Source organism: Microcaecilia unicolor, chromosome 4 (assembly GCF_901765095.1).
Source record: "Microcaecilia unicolor chromosome 4, aMicUni1.1, whole genome shotgun sequence".
Classification (NCBI taxonomy): domain Eukaryota; kingdom Metazoa; phylum Chordata; class Amphibia; order Gymnophiona; family Siphonopidae; genus Microcaecilia; species Microcaecilia unicolor.
Window position 1 is genome coordinate 55,004,845 of NC_044034.1, and position 25,353 is coordinate 55,030,197.

Here is a 25,353-nt window from a genome sequence, read left to right on the forward strand (position 1 = left end):
CAATTCTATAATGGCACGGAGATTCCATTATAGAATATGAGCATAAGTCGGTACTGGTGCACTTAAAGTTAGGTGTCAACAGTTATGCCAAATCAATGGTAGTTGTAAATGTTAGCCCCTAAGTGTGTCCTGAACGGCCTGTACTTTATAGTATAGTACATCTTGTCTGGACTATTGCAATACCATCTACGCTGGCCTACTACAATCAACAATAAAGAAACTGCAAACCTTGCAAAACATTGCAATTCTTGTTCTTTGTCATGCTTACCATTATGATCATACCACTCCCTTACTTAAGCAATTCCATTGGTTACCAGTTCATCAATGTATCACTCATAAGAGAGCTATCTTAACTTTTAAAGCTCTTTGGATTGGCTCCCCTGATTATCTCTCCTCTCTAACGATTCTATAATCTCCAACATGGCTTCTATGTTCAATAAACGATCATCGATTGAATTTTCAGGGCCCAAAGTCTGCACATTTAGAATCCACAAGAAACTGCACTTTTTTCTTTATGGCACCCCATGTTTGGAATAACCTCCCATTATTTTTCCACAGTAACACATCATTAAAACAGTTCAAATCTGAACTCAAGACATATCTCTTTATACAAGCATTCAGATTTCCATATAAATAAGGTTTGTCTACCACTTGTTACCTCTCCTCCTGGCCTCCTTCCCTTTTATTTAGCTTCCCATTACCCATCTCTCCTAATCTATTTATATGTATCCTATATGGTGTGAATGTATTACTTTTACCACTTTCCTGTCATAACAATGGCGTTCCTTTTCCCTTTAGTAAATAGTAGAGATTCACCTCAATGTTAGTACTGCTAGATATCTCATTAGCTTTTGACACTGTGGATCATGATATCATGCTAGCACAACTGACAGAAAGGTATCAATGGAACAGTACCTGCTTGGTTTAGATCCTATCTATCAGACAGGCAACAATCCACAATGTTTGGCAGCAACTCATCGCCACCATAGGCACTGACCTGTGGGGTACTACAAGTATCGATACTGTCACCTATTTTGTTCAATATCTACCTTAAGCCACTAGCTGATCTGATCTGGTCAATGGATACTCAGTTCTACATCTGTGTGGATGATAATGCATCTACTCATACCCATTGAACCTGACTTACCTACAGTCCTGAATAAACTGATTACCTGTCTAACATCAATTCAAGAATGGACTAAACACAACAAACTTTGATTGAACCCAAGTAAATCCGAGATTCTCTGGGTCCCTAACACAAGTGGATACTTACCTGACATCAAAATCTCTTTTGGAAAGTACAAACTCCCCTTCACATCACAAGTCAGGAACCTTGGAATACAGTTAGACTAAACACTTACTCTGATTCCCCAAATCCAAGCAACCTTCAAGAACTGTTTCTAGTATTTGCAGCAGCTATGCTGCCTCTCTCCTTAAATCTTATCCAAGTTGTGCATACCATGATAACATCGACTGGATTACTGTAATGCACTCTAGAACGGTCTGACTACAAAGGGCCTGCACCAGCTTCAATTGATTCAGAATGTTGCAGTAAGACTAATAGAAGGTTGCAAGCGAAGTGACCACATCACACCATTTTTGCAAAAACTTCACTGGATACCAGTACAATGCAGGGCTAAATTAAAAACTTTATGTCTGATCTTCAAGGCCCTTAAAGGAAATGGCCCCGAGAACCTGAAGAATAGGAAGATCCTCTACACACTTCCAAGGACATTAAGGTCCTCTCAAGGACTATCACTAACCACACCCTCTCCAAAAGACATTACATGATGTGATACCTGCAAGTGAGTCTTCTCCGGAGTAGCCCCCACACTCTGGCATGCACTCCCTGAAAAGTTCCGCTTAACACAAGATTATCTCTACTTCAGGAAGCAGGCTAAAGTAACTAACTTACACACACTCACTCACTCACTCACTCACACAAGGAGTGACACAGGCTGCACATACTGCAGCAAGACATGTTTATCCACTCCTACCCTAGCTGAGATAATATTTAACAATCTCTCTGACCTCATGTGCACTTTTCTTTAAATTAGTCACCTTACTTTCTAAGTACTCTTATACTCTCTTACCTATCTATATGTTCCATCTTTGCTTATACCCTACCGTGTCAATTAAAATGTTCTATTATGTATCGTGTTGACATTGTAAGTAGTATACTATCCAGCTTATTTTCGAAAGAGAAAGACGCCCATATTTTGACCCAAATCGGGAGATGGGCGTCTTTCTCCCGTGGGCGAACAAATTGGTATAATCGAAAGCCAATTTTGGTCGCCTTCAACTGCACTCCATCGCAGGAACGAACAAAGTGCCCGGGCCTGTTGGAGGCATGGTGAAGGCGGGACTGGGGCGTGGTTATCGGCCGAGGAGAGATGGGCATCTTTAGCTGATAATCAAAACAAGAAGGGCGTTTTTGACGAGAATTTGGTCCGCTTTATTTGGATCCTTTTTTTTCAGGTCCAAGTCCCAAAAAAGTGCCCCAACTGACCAGATGACCACCGGAGGGAATCGGGGATCACCTCCCCTGACTCCTCCAGTGGTCACTAACCCCCTCCCACCAAAAAAATACCCACTTTATAAACTTTTTCCCCAGCCTGTATGCCAGCCTCAAATGCTGTACCTACCTCCATGACAGCAGAATGCGTTCTATCCTCTGACAGCTTTTCCCTGGTTCTGATGTGGCTCTCAGGTGAGTGTGACACCTTTTCTGTTATGTGGGTGTAGGGTATTGGGCTCCGTGATTCCACTAGCTTGTGGCAAATGCTCACGATGTTGGTGGTTGGTAGGCTCTACTCCCATGGTGCTTTTCCCTCTGCTTACTGGGTCAGAGTGTGCCCTGTTTTGTTTCCGGTAGTCCATGAGGTAGTGACCATTTTTGTAAGCCAGTTTTAGCTCCCTTTCATATGTTACCCAAGTTACTGAAAGTGGGCATTGTACAGCATTCTGCCAGTTCTGACCTACTGCTAATCTCAGTACCAGGGAGACTCTTTGCCAGTGGGGCACAACCTCTGATCTGCAGTTAACTGTGAGTAAACGTGCTTATTCCAATAAAGGACGTTTTCGGAGACATTAGTCTTCAGGTGTCAACTGGTGTGCAAGGTTCTACAGCAGCAACAAGTCCTAGAGGCCTGCATGTATGCAGGTCCCTGGAGCACTTTTAGTGGGTACCGCCGTGCACTTCAGGCAGGCGGACCCAGGCCCATCCCCCCTACCTGTAACACTTGTGCTGGTAAATGGGAGGCCTCCAAAACCCACTGTACCCACATGTAGGTGCCCCCTTCACCCCTAACAGTTATGGTAATGTTGTACATTTGTGGGTAGTGGGTTTTGAGGGAGGGGGTTGGGGGCTCAGCACCTGTGGTAAGGGAGCTATGCATGTGGGAGCTGTTTCTGAAGTCCACCGCACTGACCTCTAGGGTGCCCAGTTGGTGTCCTGGCATGTCAGGGGGGGCCAGTGTACTACGAATCCTGGCCCCTCCCATGACCAAATGGCTCGGATTAGGACGTTTTTGAGCTGGCCGGTTTTAGTTTCCATTATCGCTAAAAAAAAAAAACGCCTAGCTCAGAAACGAAGAAATCCTTGGCATTTGGTCCGTACAAACCATATTTTCGAAACAAAAAAAAGATGTCCATTTTTTTTTGAAAATACGGTCTGTCCCTCCTCTTCACGTACCCGTTTTCAGACATAGACGCCCATGGAGATAGGCGTTCTATTATGCCCCTCCATGCCATGCTTTGTATTGTTATTGGAATATTTTACTGCTGTAATTTTGTCTATTGCTCATGTTTGATTTATTCTTACTGTACACTGACTTGAGTGAATTCCTTGAAAAAGGCAATAAATAAATACATTAATTAATTAAGGGTACTTTTTGGTCATTTAGTTGTGATTGAAACAGGTCTATCCAAAAACATTTTAATTTTGGTTCTAGAAGTTTTCATTTTGTTCCATTATTGCAGTAAAACATCTATCTTTTGGGGCCGTCCTTGTCCCATTCAAAACAACCCCCATCTCACCCCCTTGAAATTTGGATGAACTATGGAGCAAAATGGTTAAAATCGGGGTGTTGAAAATCATAACGTTGATGTTTTTGAGAGAAAAACATCCTTCTGCGACTTTATGATTCTTTTTGGACATGTTTTGTAAATGAGCTCCTTAGCATGTTATTCTCATTGAGAAAGTCTTGTAATAGCAATAGGACAACTTTTTCAAGAATTTTAGCAAAAAAACATCAGTGGAGAAATACTACCATAGTTTCCTAAGTCATTTTTATCTATATTATCATTTTTCAAAAGAGGGTGAACAGTTGCCCATTTCAAAAAGTAAGGAACTGTTCCTTCTGAAAGAGATATATTGATGAGGAGAGAAATAGAACGTGCTAAATCTATCCTCAACAACTTTATTGTAGGAAAACAAACTTCCAAAGAACATCTAATTGAATTGATACTTTTAATTATTTCAACAACCTGTGGGACTAAATTCATCCCAATTAACATCAGACTCATATCCAGTAAATTTTAAGTGCATTCTTAGAAGGCAATGCCATTCTAATTAAAGGATTTTAATTATAGGAATTTAACTTGTCTTAATGTATGTGTCTCTCTTTTGCACTGGCCTAATAACATAGCCTAAGGCAAAAGACATTCACAAACAACCCCATGAAAATTTCCTTTTATTTATTTCTGCACTTTAATAGCACAGAAAAGTGAAAGCAAGTAGAGGATAATGCTATAAGGGGCCCTTTACTAAAGGGTTGCTGCGTGGGAACCCGGAACTGCCATCTGCCCCCAACTCATGGCATTTCTGGTGCTGTTGAAAGTTTTGAAAAATTAATACTGCAGGGGGGTTACCTGGCAGTAATCGTGCAGCACCACCGCATGCTGCCTGGTTAGCATGGGAGCCCTTACCGCCACCTCAATGGGTGGTGGTAAGTCATCTCCCCGAAATGGCCGCATTGGCAAGTGTGAATTTACCATGCGTCCGTTTCTTTTTTTTCACCTTTTTACCCGCTGCGGTAAAAGGGGACTCTGTGCATGGAAAAAAATGTCCTGTCGCTAGCACAGGGCCCCTTTTACTGCTGCTTAGGTGCCAAAATTTACATACTGATTACATGCATAAATGTTTTACTCACTGATTACAAGCATATGTGTTTAGAATAATGGTAGATATTACATTACATTAAATTTAAAAAAAAACATCTTATAACCCGCAGTTACTATTCAGGTTCAAAGCAGCTAACAATAAGAGGAACTAGATAGTAACTAGGAATTACATTGAAAAAATGATATAAAAACAACATAATCTCAAGTTGAAGCGCAAGCTAGAAAAACATCAGATCCACAGCAAAACTACAAGCTTAATACATGTTTTCGAAACAAAAACATTTTCAATGATTTCCTAAAACAGAAATAGTCTGTGATTTCACTAATAACTAGGGGGTCCTTTTACTAAGGCAGCTAATGGATTTAGCACTACATCCATTAGCGTGCCTTAGTGAAAGGACCCCTAAGCGAAGAGCATTCCAGATTAATGCTGCCTCATAAGGTAGTGAAGTGCCCAGCAATTTATGAGATTTAGCAGATTTCAGTGATGGAAATCCCAACAATAATTTCTCTCTTGTACTCCTCGGAGATGAACCTCATTAACAGTTGAAAGTGGTCTGCAATACATACATAGGTAATTCACTATATAAAATCTTTATAAACAAAACCACAGATTTTAAAATTTAACCTGGATTCAACTGTAAACCAATGTCATCTTATCAGTAAGGAAATTATCAGATCATATCTAGAAGCCGAGTAAATCAATCTGGCTGCAGAATTCTGGACCAACTGAAGTTGAGATTTCTAGAGCTTAGTGCAACATAAAAATAATTACAATGGTCTAATTATGACAGGACTAAAGACTGAACAAGAAGTCCGAATAAATGTAACACAAAAAAGTTTCTAATGGCTCTCTGTTTTTTCAGAAGATTATGTTTTTTTTTTTACATAGGCGCGCTGGCGTTTTTAGCACGTGTTAAAAATAACACATGATGTAGTAAATAGGCCCAACTGAATAACATTAATAACATTATCATGTGCTAACTCTATAGCACCTGAGTAGACAAGGCCCTTAGTAAATAGTCTCCTTAGAAAGATAACAGCATGAATATTTACAACCAGGTGAATCTGGCAATGTTCTCCATGCACATTCAAAACTAATTTTAAACTGGTTTAGAAATAGGATAGTTTCTGAATTGTAAGAATGGTGATCCATAAATGCAGAACAATTTCCAAGGGTTTCCTAAGGGAGTTTAAAAAAAAAGAATATGATCTATGATTAGATTTTGCTGACTTAATATAGAGGTCCTTTTACTAAGCTGTGGTAAAAGGTTCCCTGCACTAGCAGTGGGGACCGTTTTTGCCGCACACTGAGACCCTTTTTACCGCAGCAGGTAAAAAGGGTGAAAAAAGACATGGCTGTGCGGTAAGATTGCTTATTGTCAGGTGACTCCCGTTGAAATATTTTAAAAATATTTCCACTAGCATTGGTGCCTGCACAGGGCCGGCGGTAGCTCCAGATTGGCATGCAGTACACCCACGGTGGGCTTACCGCCGCATAGTAAAAGGGCCCCATAGTCCAGGTAAATAGAAAAAATATCTGATTTAAACTGGCATTTACTTAGCTGTACTGCTACCGAATAGATTGCTAAAATCCAATAGGGATCCAATAAAGCTCCTTCCTATCTTCCTTAGAAATACCTTTCAGGATGGCAATGCCTGTGGATCAAAATCTTACCGCCTCTAATTTTAAATGCATCCCAAGATTATTTATATCTCTTTTGCTGGCGTTGCCGTGTGTTTTACACTCAGGCCTAGGCCCCCTTTTACCGCAGCTGATCTTGAACTTCCTGCAGGAAATGGCTGTGTGGCAAATAAAGCGCTTGCCGCACGACCATTTGGGGGGCTGAGCCCTTACTGCCACCCACTGAGGTGGCGTTCGGGACTTCCGCGTTAACCTGGCAGTAACCGTGCAGCACGCGGCACTGCCCAATTATTGCCAGGTACACTCTGGCGCTACAAAAATAAATGCATTTTTGTGTGCCGGAAATGACGGCGCACTAGGGGTGGGAAGTACCTGTGGGCTGCTGTGGTAGCCTGGCAGTACTTCCTGTGTAGTGAGCGGTAAGCCCTTATTGGGCTTACCGCCACTTAGCAAAAGGAGCCCTCAGGGTCTCTTTTATCAAGCTGTGCTAACAGCTCCTGCACGGCAATGCTGATGAAGGCCATTCAGAGTTAATGGGCTTTGTCGACATTACCACACCAGGGACCGCTAGTACGGTTTGATAAAAGAGACCCTCAGTGCAGAAACTTGAATACGGGCCAGACTGTATGCTATCCAGTGAAAAATGAATCGTGCATATATGACAACATTTTATTTGCATGTCTTTACTCTCACCCTTGAACAGCACCGTCAGAAGTGTTTGTTCAAAGAATGATGGAATAGATATAATACAGGAAATGAGAGTTATTATTGGGCGATTACAATGTAGGAGGATATAGGCTATTTAACAAGTATTTGAAAAATGTGTTTACTTTATAAGAGAAGTATATGCTTGCATGTGCCTTTATAAAATTAGGGTCCTAGAATATTCTTCAGTTGTACATAAATACTCCAGCACATAGTTGCACCTTTTCTAAGGTAAGTGAAACTTTCTGTATCTATCTTTTGCTTGTATATGCATATTTTGTAAATTAAAGTATGTCTATACTTTTCAAATCCATCTTTACCCCACTCAAACTATGACCCTGGGAATGCCAATGCATGGTCATAAAAGCGAAAGCAATACTGGGTCAGACCAAAGATCCAACCAGCCTAGTCACTTGTTCCCAGCAGTGAACTATTCAGGTAACAAGTACTTGGCAGGATCCCAAAAACAAATAGGAGATAGTCTACTACAAAAGTAGAACAGAAAACCAAACAGCAGTAACGATCCAAGGAAGGACAAACACAGCAAGTGTTTATCCAAATGTCAACTTTAATGGAAACAGACCCAACCTAAGTTTCGGAAAAACCTTCGTCATCTGCAAATTTGATTGCCTCACTCACTCACTAGAGGGCTCATTTTTGAAAGAGAAAAGCATTCAAAAAGTGGCTTAAACTGGCAGATGGACATCTTTCTCACAAAAACATCCAAATCACTATTTTTGAAACCCATTTTATGCTATCCATCTGCAGTGCATCAACATCACAAGGGTGCATGTCAGAGGAATGTTAAGGGTGGCACTTGGCCATTTTTTTGCCATAATGGAACAAACCTGAAATGTCCAGGGCTAAAAGTTAGACATTTTGGTCTAGACCTGTTTTAATAATGACTAAGACACATAAAGTGCACTAAGGGAGTCTTTTACAAAAACACGGTAGCTTTTTAGTGCGTGCTAAATGCTAGAGATGCCCATAGGAATATATGGGCGTCTCTAGCGTTTTGCACTGGCTTATTTTTAGTGTGCTAAAAATGCTAGCACACCTTTGTAAAAGGCCCACTAAATGATCAGATGACCCCTATGGTTACTGACCCCCCCCCCCAAGATTTGAATGGAACAGTACATACTATCCTTTATGAGAGCTTCAGATATTATGGCCAGACCTATTAGAGCACCAAGCAGGTCCCTGAAGTAGCCTAGTGGTTGGTGCAGTGCACTATGGAGAAAGGGACTCAGGCCCATAATCCACTCTGTTACACTTGTGGTGGAAAGTGTCATCCCTCCAATACCCAACAAAAACCTACTATACCCAGGTGACGCCTACAGCCATAAGGGCTATTGTAGTGGTGTATAGTTGGGTACAGTAAGTTTTTGGTGGTTTTTGGAGGGCTCACCATACAATATAAGGGAGTAAGGGTGAGATGTGTACCTGGGACCTTTTATGTGAAGTCCACTGCAGTGCCCCCTAGGGTGTCCCACTGCTCTGCCGAGATGTCTGTGTGGCCAGTTTACTAAGAATGCTGGCTCCTCCTATAGCCTAATGGCTTGATTTTGTGCATTTTTCATTTGGACTTTTTTTTTAATGGTCCAAAAAGATAGACGCACTAAGCACAAAACATCTAGGGTGCCCAGTTGGTGTCCTGGCATGTCAGGGGGGGCCAGTGTACTATGAATCCTGGCCCCTCCCATGACCAAATGGCTCGGATTAGGACGTTTTTGAGCTGGCCGGTTTTAGTTTCCATTATCGCTAAAAAAAAAACAAAAACGCCCAGCTCAGAAACGAAGAAAATGACCATTTACAGGAAATGACCATTTTCGAAACAAAAAGATGTTTTTCAGGTTTGACAGTGGTGATGTTTACCACTTGATTTCAGGATGTTTGCAGCAAAACATCCAAAGTCAGATTTAGATGTCATATCGAAAATGCCCCGCCATATCATTTAAAAGCATCATCGGTCCCAGCCAAATCCCAGGGACACTCTACTATTCATCTTTCTCCATTGAAAAGACTAACCACTTTGCCCAGTTATCTGTTTTCTATCCTCTAGGCAGTTCCCAGTATAGAATATGAAATCGCTTGACTGTCCCATGACTTTCTTTAATTTCTTCTGGAATCTTTCAAGAGTGTCTTTTTCTATACAGCATACCCACACAATTTTATGACATCTATTTTTGTGTGTGTAAAGCTTTATATATGGGGTCTTTTTCTAAGGTTCGCTAGCGTTTTTAGCTTGTGCTAAATGCTGAGACGCCTATAGGAACATAATGGGTGTCTTAGCATTTAGCGCTAGCTGATTTGCATCTTAGTAAAAGATCCCCATAGTTAACTCCACCACGACCGTTAAGAATTTTTTTTTTAAATTTTTGGGTTCTTACCTAATTTCAATAAAATAGTAAGAAAGAGCATTTCATTAGTACACTGAATGCACATAATTCTGCAACCCATGAACAAACTTATTTTCTAGATGATCTGGATTGAATTAATCTAGTTTAGGAATGTTGTGATTCCCTTTCATGTTCGGTGCCCAGAACAGCAGAGTCTTTTGGTACTAGTTACAGTACCATGTGTTTACTTAACATAAAATGTTTGTTATTGGTGAAAGATAATGTTATCTAAAGAATGCTTCACTTGATGTGTCATGTCAGATAGCCAACATATACTTGAAAGCAGAAGAAGATAACTGTGTAAACTCTGTTCATTTCAGAATTTGCACAACTGCACAAAAATGATTTTTTTTAGACTTCAATGATCTATGGCCTATGCCCTAATCATAAAGTATTGTGATGAGCTGAATGAATGGAAAAGAAATATAGAGAGCTTGATATTTAAAGCTGGTTGCATAAACCCTGGATGTATAAAGAATGGTTGCGTAAACAGCTAAAAAAAAACCCTGCAGTGATAATACAGATAAATGCCACCTCATAAATTCAAGTGCAGTGGCATTTATCTGTATACAAAATGGATGGAGATTGGCCATTTAAGTTCAGATTTTTCATCCAATTTGTTGAGAAGCATCATAGTACACACAATTATTGGGAGCATTTACAGTCAAGGTCATTTTTATAAGCAATACAGCTGACTAAGTGGAGACATTAATTATTTTTCTATTTGAAACCAACAAGGATAGTCTTGGTCATTATTCTTCATAAAGTATGGCTGAGAAAATCATGTCATCAAAACTGCTGTCCACATTACAGCTTCTGCCTCTATACGGATGGAAAGTATGATACAAGATGAGGGACTGGCTGCATGTGCAGGATGATTGCAGATTGAATTCTTCATGAAACAACTGGAGGAACTGAGAGAGGGGGTGCCAAGAATGAGAAACACCAATGACTACCAGAGATACATAGATGAAATATTTTGTGAGTTATCAGGGATCTGCACAAAGAGAGGAAAAATGAAACTGTATTGAAATAGAAGAACTTGACACAAATCACCAGAGCCTGCAGAATCAACACTCTTGACACCATCTTCCCTTGAATTGAATAATGAGTGGAGTGGAACGGGTAGACGTGAATTCCTTGTTTACTCTTTCCAAAAATATTAGGACTAGAGGGCATGCAATGAAGCTATAAAGTAGTAAATTTAAAATGAATCAGAGAAAATATTTCTTCACTCAACGTATAATTAAACTCTGGAATTTGTTGCCAGAGAATGTAGTAAAAGCAGTTAGCTTACTGGGGTTTAAAAAAGGTTTAGATGGCTTCCTAAAGGAAAAGTCCATAGACCATTATTAAAATGGACTTGGGGAAATCTACTGCTTATTTCTAGGATAAGCAACATAAAATGTATTGTACTTTTTTGGGATTTTGCCAGGAACTTGTGACCTGGATTGGGCCACTGTTGGAAACAGGATGCTAGCCTTGATGGACCTTCAGTTTGTCTCACTATGGCAATACTTATGTAACCAGTGTGCATCCCGGGAAGTGGAGAAGCTGAGAACATCCCAGGAATAGGAGGAACCCAAGCTCAAACCCATACAAGTTCCCAATCAGTGACCACTAGGAAGTGGAGGATATAGGAGGTGTGTTGTCTGTCTGGTGCCAGAATCTGAGATGTTATAGAGAATACGCTGAGACTTGTCAAACCTAGTGTTTATTATCTGATGCTGCTTATCCATCTTGGCTTATACTGTATGCTACTGCTAGATATCCCCTGAACTTACCAAAAGTGACTTCATGGTTTTGGGTGAGGGAGTGAAGCAGACAGATGTGCAGGTGATGTTCTCGTTGATCATCTCTGTCAAGAGTAAGACAGGGACAGAGAGGCTTGCATCATGGCAATGACTGCATGGCTGCTCATATGGAATGGCAAGCATCTTGGCTTACTGGACTATGTCATTCACCAATCAAAGAATATTAAGTGTGTCACTATGAAATTTTTCAGTACTGGCTAACCTACTATAGAGGACTTTAAACTAGGATTGTTGGGATAGGTGAATAAAGTCCCCAGATAAGCAAAGCATTAGATATCTGGAATGCTGTGTATATTAAAGCCTGTAAAATGGGAAATAAAGTTCTGGGTCTAGAAGATGTGATGGAAGAAGATCACTTGGATTTAGTAGCAGTCACAGAGACATGGTTCACAGAGAACCATGACTAAGATATCATTATACCGGGTTATACATTTATTCAGAAAGGAGAGGATATAAAGAAAGGGAGGAGGAATAGCACAATGGGGGTAATTCCGTAGCTGCATTCTTAGATATGGGCATGGGAGCAAATTGTACAAAGGAGAGTAGGTGCCTGATTTCCTCCATAAAATATTAGCATTACCAGGTATACAGTATATACACATATGCTCTTAGGTGCAAGCCATAGAGCTGGTGTTTTCCTATGTGTCAGAAATACACACATAATAGTATAGTTACATATATGTGTGCACCTCATCCTCACGGTTTGCAATATTATTTCCTTATAGTAACTAAGGATCTCGTCTAGATCATAGAAATGTATCACCCAAATATTTGACCCAGTTTGACCCCCCACTGAAAGAAATAACAGTTTCATCTTTGGTACAGTGGATATTCAAAGGCATTTGACAGTTTTATCTCATTTTGCAGAAAATACCTTGGTAGTGTGCATCAAAACTGGAAGACACTGAGAAATGTGTGATAAATATACAACCAATCAAATACAGGATATCTATCAATCTCGGTGTGGTATATTGTACTATCGGAGGAAAAGCCTCAAGCAGCTGATGGGACACTCCTTTGTCATTATAGATTGACTTTAGGGAGGCCCACGTACTCATCACAGGCTAAAAAACCTCCTATCTTTATTGTAATGTTTCTCTTATACAGCTCTATGTCATAAATTTGAAAAGCGACTTCGCTTTCCAGCCGCCCAGTCATCTGCTGAATTTCTGACAGCACACCAGCAAGACCCTACATCTTAGAAAAGAAGGTTGTGCTTGCCAATGAAGTGGAGACCACACTGGAGGACATGCCCACTATCTTCACAGACCATTAAATCCTAAACCATCCAGTGCTGCAGAAGCTCATGTGTCAACAGCCCGTAACATTGCAAAAAGGACAAAAATCTCTTCCATCCAGCATCATAAGACTTCCATGTACTTTCAGTGAGAAAGCAAAGCACTTGAGCAAACCCCTGAAGATTCTAGGATAGTGTGCCATAATGCCTCTTGCATTATCAAAACACACATTCAAACATAAACAACAGAGAACAAAAACTTCCAAGAGTTTCACAGTCAGAGAGCAATATGGAGACTGCCTGTTAATGGTCTCCACAACTACCATATTAGCCAACCTGTCACCCCAACCCCCCGCCACAAAAACTATGCTTTCTTCACATCTGAGGACAGCTGTAGCATCGACCCATTACTTTCAAATTAATGAGTGAAGGGGTCTTGACAATGTCCTCTGGAGGCAATGGACAACATCTGCCTCACTCCCTACTCCCCTTCTGCACTAGGGGTGGAACATTTGTGCTGAAAACAACAGGCTAATCATTCACATTGCCCAACATAGAAATGAAAACAGATGTTCCCTGTTCCCATTCCTTTAGTTCCAAAATTGCTCCCCCCATCACTGACCACTAGGTGCCTTGGAGACAGGGGCTACCAAACTCCAAATCTAGCTGTGCTATTCTAAGGAAAGGGGAAGAGCGTGGGTGCTACACCATGTTAAGGTGCCCCTCTGACTAGCCACGGGGCTTTGCTTTGAACTAGCATTTTGCATCCAGAATTAATAAGTAGAATTGGCCAGTAGTATTTTTGGCTCCAGTGGGTTCTTATCTGGCTTTGGAATTAGCACAATTATTGCTTTCAGAAAGGTTCCAGACATTTGACCCTGTAATGTAAATTCCTGAAATAGTTGTTTCAGTCTTAGGATCAAAAGTTTTTTGAAAGCTCCGTAGAATTTAACTTCAAAGCCATACATCCCAAGGGATTTATGCAGATTCAAAGCACCGTTGACTGCTTTTATCTCCTTCTTAGGTACTTGGGGGCTAATTTTATAAACTGTTTTGTGGGTAAATCCTGTTTTACCTGAAGTAAGGGGTTTTAATAAAATTACTCCAACGTATGCATGCATAAGAACGGCAAGAATGCCTGTATTTTTACATGTCCTATATGTAGGAGTGTTCAGAGAATTGCTTGGGTAAACTATCCATATATTTTATAAAATACCTTTATACACACTTACTTGATGTCATACATTTACACCCAAGCAAGTATAAATACATGAAACTGCAGCTGTATTATAGTGGCAATTTCTGCAGGTTTTGCTCATAAAGACACATGGAGGGGCATTTTCGAAAGGATGTCCATGTCAGTATAGAGACATCCAGCTCATATCGCCCAAAATAGATGACCATCTCACATGTATTTTCCAACTGGAAACATGTCAGGATTTCCTGTTCGAAAATACATTAGATGGACATAAACAGCCATTTTACAAACTGGAACATCCAGCACATGAAAGGATTAAAGCAGGGACAAGCACTTCTGCCTGGCAGGATGCTTAGAAGAATGGCCACACAGACACTCCCTAGTGGCTAGTGCAGCCTATTGGATAGTGAATGGTCTTTAAACCAAGAGACCCAGGTTCAAATTCTACTTTAGCTCTTTTATTTTGTAATTGTGAGCCCTCCAGGAAAGGAAAAACACATAATGTATCTGAATGTATACCACTTCAATAGCAATCAGGCTTACAGGTTGCTTATATATATTTGGGTACAATGGACCCAATATTCAGAACAATTCAAGCGGGCAGGAAAGTCTTCTGCATGCTTAAATCCCCTAGGGCCGCTTAACACCTGATATTCAGCGGCACTAATCAGGGCAGTGCTGCTAAATATTGCCTCTAAATGCTCACAAAATAAAGTGGGCAGATTGGAGCGGTACTGGGGGCAGTGTTAGGGAGGAACCTAGGTTTATGTAAGGGCTGGCAATATTCAGTGCTGGCACCCACATCGCTAAGTGGCCTAATTTAGGACAGCTCAAAATCTGTCCTAAATTAGGCCACATAGAAGGACATAATCGAAAGGGACGCCCAAGTTTTTCTGAGGACATCCTCGCAGGATGTCCCAGTGAAGGGGCGGGGAAACCCGTATTATCGAAACAAGATGGACATCCATCTTTTGTTTCGATAATACGGTCGGGGACGCCCAAATCTGGAAATTTAGGTCAGCCTTAGAGATGGTCGTCCCTAGACTTGGTCGTTTCTGATTTTCGGCGATAATGGAAACTAAGGATGCTCATCTCAGAAACGACCAAATCCAAGCCCTTCGGGCACCTTTTTGTGGCTTGGTCGTAACAAAAAAAAGGACCAAGTAAAGTCGTCCAAGTGCTCATCAGGGACACCCTTCTTTTTTCGATTATGGGTCGAGGATGCCCATGTGTTAGGCATGCCCAAGATCCGCCTTTGCTATGCCTCCGACACGCCCCCGTGAACTTTGGTCATCCCCGCGATGGAAAGCAGTTGGGGATGCCCAAAATCGGCTTTCGATTATGCCAATTTGGGTGACCCTGGGAGAAGGATGCCCATCTTCCGATTTGTATCGAAAGATGGGCGTCCTCTTTCGAAAATAAGCCTGTTAGCGTTGCAGGTACCGGCACTGAATATCGGGCCGGCACCTGCATAACTTCCTTCCCACCCTCCCCCCAGCCCGCACCAAGTTTAACCCCCTCACAACATCGCACCCCCAACCCCAGCCCTAGTGCTCTAGGTAGGCATCCCCCAGGTCTACCTTCTAATCCCTGGTGGTCCAGAGGATCGTTGGGGGCAGGAGGGTTGTTGGGGAGTACCATGAGCTGCCATGAGAGGTTACAGTAGCCATTTTGTGAGTCCAGCCACTAGAGGCAGGAGCAAGGGGGCTGCACTCCTGCTCCCCATGACCCTCTGGACCCCAGGGATTAGGAAGTAGGCCTGGAAGGGGCCTACCTAAAGCACTGGGGTTGGGGTTGAGGAAGCGATGTAGCATAGGAGAGGATTAAACTTGGTGTGAGCTGGGGGGAGGGTAGAAGGGATGGAGGAAAGGAAGGAGGGGGCCAGAAGGGGGATCATAGCACTTTAAAAAGATTTTTAAAGTTATTCGGGTCCTGGCCCAATATTCAGCTGGGACTAAGATAACTATGTTATAAGACCCTGGCACCTGCTGAATATTGGCTGGGATAAGCTCAGGCAGCCTGCCTGCCCACTTTTAGCCCCCAATATTTAGTGTTAATGCCCGGTCAATGCCTGCCACTGAACATCGGGGGTTAATACAGCTAGCAACGATAGGCATTTAAAAAAATGCTGACCGCCTCTGGCTTTATATCGGGGGAAATAGATATTTTTCTGTTCCTGGAGAGCTCACAATTAGAAAATAAAAGAGTTAAAGTGGGATGTGAACCTGGGAATTAGACTACTCATTAAATCTCCATGCTACTCTGTTCAGAATGCCCATAATACCTGACACTTTCACAGAGCCTGGTGCCTGGTACTCCTTTCCAGTTTCACTTTCAGAGGAGAGGGAGGGGGACAGCAACCACTTTGGGACTAAGGAGGTGTCATACCTAAACTCCAGTGGCCAGCTGCTCAGTCAGAGCATCTTTTTGTACCCTAGTTGTGAATGAAACAGGTCTAAATAAGGACATCCTTCTTTTTAGACTTGGACATTTTTTCCCATTCAGTTATCACTGCTGGACGTTCTGATTTTAGGCCCTCCCTAATCCCACCTAAAACATGCCCACTACAGGCCCCCTTGCTATCAGGACATACTGCAATGTTGGACGTCTCTTTTCTGCCTTTGCAAAATCAGGATTTGGATGCTGCAGACACGTGGCGATCTATTTGGACATTTTGAGATGCCTATATGCCATATGCCTATATGCCATAGGCCCAAAGTACATACTACTTGTGCTTTCCACCTAAGCAATCTGTGATAAAATTACCCTTCACATGGTTTAGCACCTGATGCTCAGACTAAGAAAGGGAATTTTTTGGTAGATTCTCCAAGAAGTAGTGAAGGAGTGGTCTAATGGTCAGTACAATGGGCTGAGAACCAGGGAAGCCTCATTCAACTCTTTCTGTGGCTCCTTGTGACTTTGGTCAAGTCACTTAACCCTTCACGACCTCAGATGCAAACATTAATTGTGACCCCATCATGGACAGGGAAAAACCTACTGTATCTGAATATGACTTATCTTGAACTGAAAGGGGAAAAGATGTAAGCTAAATCCAAATAAATAAGAAGCAGTTGAATTGTTTCAACATTGCTCTGATAGTCTGATTTATGCAAATTGGCTTAAATCTATCACACATATTGAACTTGTTTGAAACTGTTTCTCCAGTTCAGTTCTAGGAAAGTTATCATTTTGTTATTCGTGGAATAATAATATGCCTTGCTCCTCTGATTTTCTAGCTTCTGCACTCCATAAGCATATTATATATGTGTTTTAGGGTTGTTGTTGTTTTTTTTTTAGTTCCAACTGTTTGTTAAGTTGTATCATTATTAAACACGTACAACTACAAGAGAAAACTTAGAAAAACGCAGGACAGCATGCCCCATCCTCCCTCCCCCCCCCCCCCACCATCTCTTACAGGACAACAACAATGAACCAATCTCATGCCCCTAGTGGGATTCATTGTGCATTCTTAATGTATTTCTTAACAGGTGCCAAAGTCCTACAGTCACATCTACAAATCATACAAAGTGTATTCCACCACAAGAAGAGAAGTATGCTTCCAACATCTTGTAACAGACTGTAGAGCCATTATTATTATCAAAAAGTTAATTTTATATAAAACATTCGGTGACCAAAAACCATTATATGATGAAGGTGGTATAAACAGTTGGTTGTAGGCCAGAAAGGCATTCAAGTGGAGCACTTAGTTATTTTATCCCATACCTGAGAGAAATACCGGGAAAGAAAAGAAAACTGATGCTCTAAGAATCCCTGATCAGTCCCACAAGACCAAAACAAGCAAATTAATCTTGAGCAATTTAACTGATGTCCGTAGGGTGCAATGTAATAAGAAGAACATAGTTTGTCTTAATGACGGAGAGGAAGAGCATAGAGACATTCAAAGCCATATTAAAGTCCATTCCTGCTCAATAAAAGTCAGACCCTGTTCTCGAGACCAAATTTAATAGTCCTTTTAATTTTTGAGTGAGCCACGGCACACTCAGCTGATTGTAAATCACTGATGCAGATAACCAATCTTTGTAGTCCTCATTGTAGAAGAAAGAATACCTGGTTGAAGTGCCAAAGAAGTGTTTCTTTACACCAATGAGAGAGGGCAGGCCTCAATGCTGACATATGGTTCCCTTGAAAAAAGAGATCTGTAACTCTATTAATCCCATGCAAGGTCCATTCTGTCCAAAATATTTTACAATTAGCAATCCGCAATGCTGGGTTGTGCCACAGTGGCACAGCGAGTGAATTGTACCATGAAGTGTACTCAATGCGGATGTCATGATCAAATTAGATTTGAGCTTCTGGGGAAGAGAGACACTGGTGAGGTGGGAAATATGCCGTGATTGACACAGCTCTTGTTCCACTGACAGCCATGATGGTATCAAAGCAGCCAAAACACTCCCTGTCTCAGTATAAATGCAGTCTGTTAAGAAAAAAATGAGAGTCGCTGACACCTCCTTGTTCTTTGAGTTTCTGTAAAGTAGAAAGTGCTATTTGGGCTGGGCTTCCTCCTACCCGGGGACCTCCCAGTCACTCCCCTCAGTGACTCATCACAGGGACTTACTCTTAGTAATACCCAACCTAATAGGGGACTACATGGGGGTGGGGGGCAGAAAGAGCTGAGAGGAAATACACGGCCCCCTCAGTCCACTCCTGCCCCCCCCCAGATGGACTTCTGGCTCTATTAACTGTCTTATGTATTTCTGTACTGTTCTGTGTATGTCTAGCAGTGTTAATAAGCAGTAGTAGTAGTTACAGACATATCAGGCAGCTTCACTCCCAAATCTAGATGCCAACCAAGGCTCGGTTTCTGTTCCCACTGCCCAATCTCCAGGTTCTGCCTAACAATTAAGTGGTTCTTCATGTATCCCTTGTTTTAGGTTGCTCTTGCCTCCTGGATGGATGGATGCACTAGAAGCCATTTCTGTTCCTGATGGTGAATCCCCTGATTTTTCTAGGCAGATGAATGCCTCTATGATTATGTTTTGCACAAAGACATATTTGCAACCTAGTGAGGTTGCCATTCAAAATGCCACTTCTGTACCAAGTATGTCTACCCATCCTGTCAGCTCTTTTTTCAAGTATTATGGTGTTCAGCGCTGCATATGCCTTTTAGCGCTATAGAAGTGATAAGTAGTAGTAGTATTTCCCTATTCTACAGAAGTCAGCATGTTTGAAATCCAGTATTTTGAGTTTTGTGTGAATGCACTCTGCTTTAGCTCTTATAGCAAACCATATTGTGTGATGATTACTATTGCCCAGGTGGGTACCCACCTGGACATTAGAAAGACTTTTTCCATTTGTGAGCACTAGATCCAGTGTCACCCCTTCCCTCATGGGTTCTGTCACCATTTGTCTGAGCAGAGCACTTTGGCAGGCATCCATGATCTCTCTACTTCTTTCAGATTTTACCGATGGGACATTCCAATCCTCATCAGGCAAGTTGAAATCTCCCAGCAACAGCACCTCCCCTTTCATCCCAGTTTATGGATATCTTCAATCAAATCTTCATCCAGCTTCTCCATTTCTGCCAGAGGCCTGTGGATGACACCCATGTAGTTACAGGTTCCATTTTCTCTTTCCAAGATGAACCATATCGCTTCTTCTTTTCCCTACCTCCCCTGCATTTCAATAACTTTAATATTGTTTTTCACATACAGCACCACTACTTCATTCCCTCAATCATTGCCATCTTTCCTAAATGATTATAGTCTGGTATGATTCTATCCTTCTTAAGTGATAGCAACAATGTCAAATTATGCCACAAACATCGGTGCTTGCAAGTCCTGAATCTTTTTATGAGTCTGTGAGCATTTATGCTCACTGCTTTCCATTTTTTGGTCATGTACAAGTTGCTTAGATGGTGTATTATATTAACTTTATCTTTTCCACTGCTGTCATGCTTATGCTATTACTAAGGGTGACTTTCTTTTGTCACCACCTCCCTAGGGTTACCATATCTGACTTGACAAAAAAGAGGACACCAATAGCCATGCACATCCCCACCCTACCATGCCCTGTCACAACCCCTCCCCACCCCACCCCACCACATGCTCTGCCACACCCACCCCATCCCCCATCTCTACCTTCATCCCCCCCAAAGAAATCTCCCTCATCCCCTACCTCCTACCCACATTCCATCCATGATCCACCTCCCTTTCCCTATCTTATCATGCCCTGGTGGTCTAGTGGCCTCTTTGGGGCAGGAAAAGACCCCACTCTTTCCTGCCCGGCAATGCCGCTGCCTGCTCGCTGCCAGTGATGCTTCAAAATGGCTGCCTTCAAGTGATGACCTTGCAAAACTTCTGTGGAAGTCTTGCAAGGCCACCACTTGAAGTCTTGGCAGCCAATTTGAAGCAGCGCTGGCAGCGAGAGGGAACTGTATGTGAAAAACAATATTAACGTTATTGAAATGCAGGGGAGGTAGGGAACAGAAGAAGCGATATGGCATCACCAGGCAGGAAAGAGTGAGGTCCTTTCCTGCCTTGAAGAGACCACTTGATCAGCAGGACACAATAAGGTAGGAGAGGGAGGACACCCTGAGGCCTGCCAGCCAGCCTGCCCCCTTGCCTGCAAACCCAAAGGGGAAGGCTGGAAAAACCCGGCTGGACGTCCCACAGTGTCCTCAAAAACAGGACATGTCCGGGTAAAACCGGACATATGGTAACCCTCCCCCTAGTTTAAGCCTAAAAACATGCTGTCTAAATTTGTGTCTAAGGATTATTTTTCCTGTTACAGAAAGATGTTACACATATTACATTATAGTTTTCTTTACATATTGCCCCATTCTACTTTGGATCTAAAAGCTTTTGATGACATGAGGCTTTGAGCCACTTATTGAACTTTTCTGTATTATGTAGTCTTTCCTTTGCAAAATGTTATAGCCTGAACCAAAGACTTTAGTCCCTCCTCCAGCTTTTGTAAAGCTCTCTGCACTCTGAGAGTACCAGGTCATTTGTTTCCAGGTGGTTTATTTATTTATTTATTTATAGCATTTATACCCCGCTCTTTCCCGCTTGATAGCAGGCTCAGTGCGGCTTACAAGCTATGGTACAAAGTATCACAGAGATAACACAAAGTATGGTACAAGGTATCACATAGATACACAAAGTATGATACAAAGTATCAAGAGATGTTCAAGTTAAAAGAGTAGAAACAATGGGGAGAGATGTAGGGGAGAGGATTGGAGTATGGGTAGTGCTGGTGGTGTGGAATTAGGTTTGAGAATTAGGTTGGGTTGTTTGGGTAAGCTTGTTTGAAGAGGTAAGTCTTCAGCAGCTTGCGGAAGGGTAGGTGTTCATTAGTTGTTCAGATGTGTCGTGGTATTGCGTTCCAGAGTTGGCTGCCTATAATGGAGAAGTTGGAAGCATAGTAGGTTTTGTATTTGAGGCCTTTGCAGTTGGGAAGATGAAGATTGAGATATGTTCGGGAAGATTTGGACCTATTTCTGGCTGGAAGATCAATCAAATTGGTCATGTAGCTTGGAGATTCGCCATGGAGGATCTTGTGGATCACGGTGTGGGCTTTGAAATTTATGCGTTCCTTGATAGGGAGCCAGTGAAGTTTTTGACGAAGTGGAGTTGCACTTTCAAATTGTGGTTTGCCAAAAATGAGTCTGGCTGCTGTGTTTTGGGCGGTTTGGAGTTTTTTCATGATTTGGGCTTTGCAGCCGTGGGAGGAATGGTTTTACTCTTTTCAGTACCCACATCATGTTGAACATCTTCTTCGTCGTGGCTTTTGCATGAGTTTCCAAAGTTAGGTGGTTGTCTAGTGTTACTCCTAGGATTTTTAGATTGTCAGATATTGGGATTGTGACGTCAGGGGTGACCAAGGTGGTTGGGAGCAGAGTAGCATGTTGTGATGAAAGGATTAGGCATTGGGTTTTTTCTTTGTTTAATTTCATCTTGAAAGCGTTGGCCCAGGACGCTAGGATGTTCATGGCAGTGATTATTTTCTAAGAGATTTCAGTAAGGTTGGATTGGAAAGGGATGAATATTGTGACATCATCAGCGAAGATGAATTTTTACTTTCTACTCTGATCACAGGCAGAAGAAGCTGGAAGGCATTTAGAGGGTTGATATTTAAAGCAATTTAACTGGCCAAAAATGACTCCTGGCTGGTTAAATCACCTCTTTGGGGCTAACTGTTCATTTTCAGTGGCACTTAACCAGTTAGTGCCACTGAAAATGAACAGTTAGTGCTTAAATCAAAACTGGCTATTTTGGGGTGTTCCGGGGCAGAATCGGCACTTGGCCAAGTAAGTGTCAATATTCAGCAGTCAACCATCCAAGGTCACTGTATAAAGAGGACCACATAAAAGTCAGTCCTATCTTTATGCTGTACTCCATAGCCATTTCGGGGGGGGGGGGGGGGTGCGGAGACCTTACCGCCACCCATTGAGGTGGCAGTAAAGGCTCCCACAATAACCCGGCGGTAACCAGGCAGCATGCAGCACTACCCGATTGCCGCCGGGTACACTCCGGCGGTACAAAAATAAATAAAGTTTTGTAGCGCCGGAAATGACAGCACTCTAGGGGTGGGAAGTACCATTGGGCTGCTGTGGTAGCCTGGCTGTACTTCCTGTATAGTGATTGGTAAGCCCGTGTTGGGTTTACAGCCACTTAGTAAAAGGAGCCTTTAGGCCTTCTTTTACAAAGCCATGCTAACGATTCCCGTGCGGCAAATGAGAGGAAGTCCATTCAATTCCTATGGGCTTTCTCTCATTTGATGCATGGGAATCGCTAGTGCGGCATTGTAAAAGAAGCCCTTAACTGACTAAGATGTAACTGGCTCTAGAAACCCAGAAATTCAATGCCAAAGCCCAGACAGAGCCTAGCACTGAATTTCCGGGCAACGATGGCAGTAGTTGGAAAAATGCTGAGCGCCGCTGGCTGAATATTGACCCCTTAATTTTGAGAAGGGACCTATGGTGTGTGTGTCCCTAAGTTAATGCCTCTGATATGGAGTCCTCTAGTAGCAAGAAGTTTATGTTTTGAACTGTTTTGTCAGTGCTTTGTGTGTAATTTTTGCACTGACTTACTTTCTTTGGCTCCACCTCAATTCTAAAATGTATGCATGCTGAAAGATTATGTGCACTTTTGTAGAGAATACATGTAGGCATCCCCAGGGGCATAATTTGGGTCAAACAGAGGTGGCATTGTTATACCCACATGCATTTTAAAAACTACACATGCACATGCTTAGAATATATGCATACATTTACATCATCTTTGGAGCACGTATACATTTTTGTTTTGGAATTTGCATACTATCGGGGCTGCATCTGGATTCTTGTTTTATAAAGGCACAGAGACCAATATTGTCTTTATAAAACAGGGACACAATAGGTGCCTTCTTTGACTTTTAACATAGGTGTCTTGCAATGAAATTACCCCCCCCCCCGCCCCCCACTAGGTTACTGATTTATCATCATCAACTTAATAGCCAATGGACTATCAACAAATATGAAGTCGATGTTTTTTTAAAGTGCAATGGAAAAAGAATCAAAAATAGTTTACATGTATATAAGGGCCTACAATTATAAGGGAAAGCATTAAGTGGCAGTTTGTTCTTGCCGGTTGAATGATAAATATAATTTATTTGTCACTTTTTATTTATTTGTTACATTTGTATCCCACATTTTCCCACTTATTAGTAGGCTCAAAGTGGCTTACATAGTTCCGCAGAGGTGGTTACAGACTCCGGTGTGAACAAATACAGTATCCAACATGGTCTGAAAATAATATCATAGTAAGCATGTATTTTAGCTGATTTAAAGAGTGAAGGAGTGGTCCTATTTTCAGTGTGTTTTACAAGTGAGGATACCTGTTGTGGATGGTTTATATATCTGTCTCCCTATCCATCTGTCCATAAGCGTTAGGGAATGTGTGCATTCATGGCCATATATCTTTACTGAAGCAGCTTTCATTCACATGTGAAACAAAGGAAGTGCTATGTGGCAGCACAGATAAGTTCAAAGGACCCACCCATTCAATGCCCATGGTCACATCTACTTTTCAAGTATGTGACTTAGAGTCAGTTCTGCAAGGAAATTCTAATTGATGCCAATTAGTGCTGATAATTGGTTGTTAACATCCAATTATCAGCGCTGATTATCTGGTTAATCAATTAGCTTATGCAAATTTTTGTAGAATACGCTTCGATTTCATTACGGAAATCTCAGCGTGATATATAGAATTCCGGGGTTAATCCCTTAATAAGGTTCAAAGCGGGGTAACAAAAGAAATTACTGGTACATAGCCAGGAATTACAATCTAATATAATCATTACTAAAACAAAGAGAAAAACCTATTACAAAAATGTAGGAAATAAATATGATTTCACCAACTTTTGAAAACAAAAATAACATGAAGAGAGGATCTTATTAGGCAAGTCCTTCCAGAGTTTCACTGTTATATAAGTAAACGAATTGTCCTGTTATTATTAGTGGGAACCTTGGGAAAATATGGAGAACTGATTTCATTGTTGCTTTTGCTGCCATTGTTTTAAAAGAGGTAAAATGCTAAACAATTTATACTGTTTTGTGATTTTTTTTTATAATATGCTAAATTGTTGGTGAATGTTAACACAGCTGTAATCTCAAATAAATAGTGCTAGTTTCATTGTTGAAGACTTAATTAGGAGAAAGAAGGAAGGGACAGGAAAGGCAAGGGAGTGGGGTGAAGAGGTCATGCCATTACTATGTTGTATTTGAGTTGAGAGAGGGGAAGAAAACGAGGATGGGGGTTTTCTTTAGGGGGCTTCATTAGAAGATGAGGGTCCTGGGCATGTAAGTACAGCTGGATAATGCTGAATCAATTTTATGTCCCCTACTTCAAACAATGGGCAAATCAAAATAAGAGTATCTTACAGGGACTGTTTTAGAAGTGGACTGAGATATTTTGAAGAAAATGTTTGAAGAGCTATTTCATTCCCTCTAAACAAATTGTCTTTTTGCCTCATATATTTCAAGTTTTATATGCTGTACAATTTGTAGTCTTGCTATCAGAGCAGAAAATCTGTCCATCAGTCATTGACCTTAACGGATCTAGCCAGTGTAATAGAAGTGGAAACAGAAACAATCAACTTATACCACTTATAGAGGACACGTTTCTTCTCTAAAAGTTAAAATACAAAGGTTTTGAATTTCATCATGCAAATTTATACTATGACATTTCCAAACAAAGCACTTAAAGAAAATTGAAACAGAATTTACAAGG

The 25,353-nt window shown here is 41.5% G+C and overlaps 1 protein-coding gene across 1 annotated transcript in view; it reads right to left on the reverse strand.

Moving 5' to 3' along the window:
* The window catches only part of PDGFD (platelet derived growth factor D), a 364,409-nt gene that overhangs the window by 68,373 nt on the left and 270,683 nt on the right, over positions 1-25,353 (reverse strand). The gene's annotated exons all lie outside the window — the stretch shown is intronic.